This window comes from Arachis stenosperma, chromosome 10 (assembly GCF_014773155.1).
Source record: "Arachis stenosperma cultivar V10309 chromosome 10, arast.V10309.gnm1.PFL2, whole genome shotgun sequence".
Lineage (NCBI taxonomy): Eukaryota > Viridiplantae > Streptophyta > Magnoliopsida > Fabales > Fabaceae > Arachis > Arachis stenosperma.
The window spans coordinates 4606292-4612291 of NC_080386.1; positions in this window are offsets into that span (position 1 = coordinate 4606292).

Genomic DNA, 6000 nt, shown 5'->3' on the forward strand with positions numbered 1-6000 from the left:
AAACCTTTGGGCTTCTGAGAGCTTTTTCTTGATGGTGTTGGTGTTGCCTTCTTGGGTGACCGCGGTGGTGGAGATGGAACGGGAGATGTCTGAGACGATTCTTCATCAACGCTGGGCTCCTTATTTTTGCCACGGCCAGAACTCTTGTGAGCAATCTTCTTTCTCATGGTGGATGTTGGTTTGGCCGATTGAGAGGGAGAGGAAGAAGATGTAGAGTGAATGTGAATATGAGTGTGTGTTTGTGGAGTGAACGGTTTTTGAGAGAGATTGATTCTTCCACTTTTTCTTGAAGCGGTTTTTCTTTTTCATTATGGAGAGAGACGATGGGAAAGGAAGAAGAAGGGTTGGCCGAAGGTGAGAAGGGGAGGGAGGTTAAGGGAGCATTAAATGTTGATTGGAGATAGAATGGTGGGAGTGGTTAATGATCATAATGGGCGGTTATTAACCAGGGCGGTTTTCCAAGAATTTGAAAAGAGGATTCCTAGAATCAAGGGATTACTTGGAGAGAGAAAGGTTTGATTTGACATTAACTACTTCCAATGAGATTTGAAATGACACTCAAAAGATTTGATCATCATAAAGTGAGGAGTCATTAAAAATTCAATGAGAGGTCAAACTTGATTATGTGGGCCCATTAAAGTCTGCGCAGCCTCCCCCTGAAGCATGGCCCACTCAACACATCCTGAATTTTGTCTCTTGCTTTCCTGCGAGACAAAACCAAACAGAATCAAAAAGATCACAAATTCTCAACAGAACTTAATTCTATCATTCCCAAACTGTTTCTTAAGGTGCAGAATCTGTCTTCACATAAGGGTTTCGTAAAAATATCAGCAATTTGGTCTTCAGATTTTACAAATTGAATATCAATAGTTCCCTTTTGCACATGTTCTCTAATGAAATGATATTTAATTTCAATGTGCTTTGTTCTTGAGTGCAAAACAGGATTTTTTGAAATATTTATTGCACTCATGTTATCACAAAATAAGGGTATGCTATTGATCTTTAATTTGTAATCTTCCAATTGAGTTTTCAACCAAATTAATTGTGAACAACAAGCAGATGCGGATATATATTCAGCTTCAGCCGTGGATAGAGCCACTGTGGCTTGTTTTTTGCTTGACCACATGTTGAGTGAACTTCCAAGGAAGCAACACATGCCCGAAGTACTCCTTCTATCCACTCGATCTCCCGCATAATCTGCATCACAAAACCCTACTGCACAAAAATCATCAGATTTTGGATACCATAAACCATAATCACATGTTCCCTTAATGTATCTAATGATGCGTTTAACAGCCGTTAAATGGGATTCTTTTGGGTGAGATTGAAATCTTGAACATACACCCACACTTTGAACAATATCCGGTCTAGAGGATGTAAGATACATTAGTGAACCAATCATTCCTCTATACCGTGTCTCATCCACATCTAGGCCATCATCATCTTTTTCAAGTTTAGTGTTAGGATGCATTGGAGTTCCCATTGGTTTGGAATTTTCTAAGCCAAATTTCTTTATTAATTCTTTTGCATACTTGCCTTGGTGAATAAAGGTACCACTAGGAGTTTGTTTAATTTGGAGGCCAAGAAAGAAAGTTAGCTCTCCCATTAAACTCATTTAAAACTCACTAGTCATGAGTTTTCCAAACTCTTCACACAAGGTCTCATTGGCTGATCCAAACACAATATCATCCACATAAACTTGAACAAGAAGAATGTCATCATTAGAAACTTTAATGAATAAAGTAGTGTCGGTGGTTCCCCTTTGAAAATGATTTTCTAATAGGAAGGCACTAAGCCGTTCATACCAAGCTCTAGGGGCTTGTCTAAGGCCATAAAGAGCCTTTGATAGTTTAAAAACATGATTAGGAAAATCTTTATGTTCAAAACCGGGGGGTTGAGCCACATACACTTCTCTATCAATAAAACCATTAAGGAAAGCACATTTAACATCCATTTGAAACATTTTGAAACCCTTATGGGCAGCATAGGCAAGAAGCAACCTAATTGCTTCCATTCTAGCTACCGGAGCAAAAGACTCATCAAAATCTATTCCCTCTTCTTGATCGTAACCTTGGGCCACTAATCTAGCCTTGTTACGAACAACTTGTCCATCCTCACCAAGTTTATTTTTGAATACCCACTTAGTACCCGTTACCTTCTTACCATCCGGATGAGGTACTAAAGTCCAAACCTTATTCTTGTCAAATTGAGCAAGCTCCTCTTCCATAGCTTTGACCCATGATGGATCTTCAAGAGCTTGTTTGACATTGTTGGGCTCCAATTGTGACAAGAGAGCAAAGTTGCTAGATTCGGTTTGCCTTTTGGTGAAGGATCTTGTGGTTACACCTTGAGAGAGATCACCAATGATGAAATCATGAGGATAGCCCCTCATGGACTTCCATTCTCTGGGCTTTCGGACAGAAGTTGAACTTTGATGAACTTCTGATGATCTCACTGTTCCAGTTTCTCGTGTCTGCTCAGGAGACAAAATGGAAGTTTCTCCTTCAATCTGACGAGATAAAACAGGGCTAACAGATTCTTCATTTTCCACAGTTTTGGAATTTCCTCTACTTGTTCCTTCCTCTTCACAATCTGAATCATTTTTCTTTACAATACTGGGAATTAAGTTAGCATCACAAAAGGTAACATGTATGGATTCCTCTATGGTCCTATGTTCTTTGAGATAAACTCTATAGGCCTCGCTTGTGGTGGAATATCCAACAAACATTCCTTCATAGGATTTTGGATCAAATTTTCCAAGGTTTTCCTTATTGTTAAGTACAAAGCATTTACATCCAAAAACATGAAAGTACTTAAGATTTGGAGGGGTTCCTTTCCATAGCTCATAAGGAGTTTTCTTTAACCCTTTTCTAATGATTGTTCTATTCAAAATGTAACAAGCTGTGTTCACAGCTTCAGCCCATAAAAATTTGGGAATTTCATTATCACATAGCATGGCCCTAGTCATTTCTTGAAGACTTCGATTCCTTCTTTCAACCACCCCATTTTGTTGGGGGGTTCTAGGGCATGAAAAGTTATGAGAAATCCCTAAGTCATCACAGAATTTTTCAAAATCTTGATTTTCAAATTCTCTTCCGTGATCACTTCTCAAATGGGCAATTTTCAAATCCTTTTCATTTTGAATTTTCTTACAAAGGGTGGAGAAGGCATAAAATGCATCATTTTTATGAGCAAGGAAAAGTACCCAACCAAATCTAGAGTAATCATCAACCACCACAAGACCATAGTGTTTACCTCCTAAACTTTGAGTTCTAGTAGGACCAAAAAGATCAATATGTAACATTTCCAATGGCCTTTTAGTTGATATTCCATCTTTTGATTTAAAAGAGGATTTTACTTGTTTGCCCAATTGGCAAGCATCACAAGTAAGATCCTTATCAAACTTGATGTTTGGAATTCCTCTAACCAAATTCTTTTTAACTAGCTTAGAAATTTGGTACATGCTAGCATGACCCAACTTTCTATGCCAAAGCCATTTTTCAGATTCAAGAGAGGTAAAGCATGTTACATTTTGTTCCTTTAAATCCTCAAGAGTTAATCCGTACACATTATTACATCTTTTAGCTTCAAAAAGAACATCCCCAGTTTTCTCACAAACCACTAAGCAAACAAATTTCTTGAAAATAACTTCAAAACCCAAATCACACAATTGACTAACACTAAGCAAGTTATGTTTTAATCCATGTACAAGAAGGACATCATTTATAAAAGATGAGAGATTTTTACCCACTTTCCCAACAGCAACTATTTTTCCTTTAGCATCATCACCGAATGTGACAAATCCTCCATCATATTCATCAAGCTTTATGAAGAAGGCTGTCTTTCCGGTCATATGCCTAGAGCATCCGCTATCCATGTACCATGTGTTCTCTTTTCTTTTGGATGCTAGGCACACCTGATCTACATGATCTGCCATAAGGCACTGTTGGGACTTGGTTTCTGATTTCTCATCATCATCATCTGAGTCATTTTCCAACTCTTCCCATGAAGCCATTAGTCCTTTCTTCTTTCCTTTTCTTGGCTTTTCTTCCTTTTTCAACTTGGGACAGTCAGATTTGAAGTGCCCTAATTCCTTGCAGTTGAAACAGGTTACTTTGCTAAGATCTTTCTTCGTCCTCCTGGAGCTGCCGCCTTTGCCTTTGAGCTTTGCCATTTTCCTGAATTTTTTTGCAAACAACACAAACTCATTTTCAGAAGAGTTATCACTGGATTCATCATCCAGAGGGTTAGTCACAGAAGAAAATGCAATTCCTTTCTTTTTTGAATCCTTTTTTAAATAGGAGTTTTCAAAAGCAAGTAAGTTTCCTCTCAAATCATCAAGTGTCATGGAATCTAAGTTGCTACTATCAGAAATAATTAGGGCTTTTGTTTCCCACTCTTTTGTGAGACACCTCAACACTCTTCTCACTAGCACAGATTCTGAATGTGTGATTCCAAGAGCATCTAAGCCAATAGTGATGGCATTGAACCGTTCGAACAGTTCATCGATGGACTCTCCTTCCTTCATTGTAAACATTTCGTATTCCCTGTTTAACATGTCTGTCCGAGTCTTTTTTACAATGGAGGTTCCTTCATGAGTGATTTGCAACTTGTCCCAGATTTCCTTTGCCGTTGTGCATCGTGATACTCGTCGGTACTCCTCAAAGCTGATAGCACAATTGAGCAGATTGGTTGCCTTGGCGTTTAACTCCACCTTCTTCCTATCTTCCTCGGTCCAGCTTGCTTCTGGTTTAAGAGAGGTTACCCCTTGAGCATTTGTGGTAGTCGGAAACTTAGGTCCTTCCAAGATGATCTTCCAAAGTCTGTAATCAACAGCTTGTACAAATATCTTCATCCTTTCCTTCCAATAGGTATAATTTTTCCCATTGAAAAGAGGAGGTCTGTTGCTAGATTGTCCTTCGGTCAGATTATAAGACACCACATTTGCGCCACTGTTTTCCGCCATTAGGATCTTTACTCCAAGCTGCAAAGCTTGATCTCTTTGAGACCAAGCTCTGATACCAATTGATGGTTTCAGTGGCTAAGAGAAGGGGGGGTTGAATCTTAGCCCCTTTTTGCTTGCTGACTCTTGCTGGACTTTAGATGAGACTTTTCTGTTTTATCTCGTCCCTAGTCACGAGACATTTTCATTTTGTCTCGTCACTTGGCATGAGACATTTCTGATGTTGCATCTTGAACAATAAGAACAGAATTGAGGTAGGAGAGAGAGAGAGAGAAGATAACACCCAGATATATCCTGGTTCAGCTGCTAAGTGCAGTGCAGCCTACATCCAGTCTCCATCACAACAATGATGGAATTTCACTATAATCATCCAGATTACAACTTGTAAAGTGCTAACCCAACTTACAAGGGGATTCCCACAGAATCATGAAACACAACACAGATGTACAAAGGACCTCTAAGACATCTATGGCTTTTTCTTTTAATTTTGCACTCTCTGCCTTTTTCCGCTCTATGGCTTTTTCTTACAAACCTCACTGTTTGCCTTTTTCCATGAGACTCAAGACATAACAAAATTAAACAGAAAAATACTAAACAGAAAACATTGAAGGAGAAGAGAACTACTAGCTTAGGAAGCTCTGAGAACTCTGTGCCTTGCACTCTCAAATCTTACTCTTTTCCTTGAATCAAACCATGACTGTTCACCTCTTTTATAGAGAAGTGACGCCTTCACAGTTTGAAAACCAGACCCGAGCTCAGCTTCTTTTCCTTCAACAAAAACCGGTTCGGCCATACAGAGAGAAGGAGTTACTCATGCAAAGACCAACATGCAAGTACCTCTCTCCCTTCCTTGGTCATCACTCTTCATCAATCCGAGCGCTCCATCCTTGGCTTCCTCTCCAATATGGATTTCTGGCCCTTGATGCTTCATGATGATGATGACTTCATCTGCTTCATCTTCTGCCTTCAACCATCACTTCGCCACTCTAGCTACTCCCTGTGGTGGTTGATCAGAAATGAAGACAAGTCACGCCTCC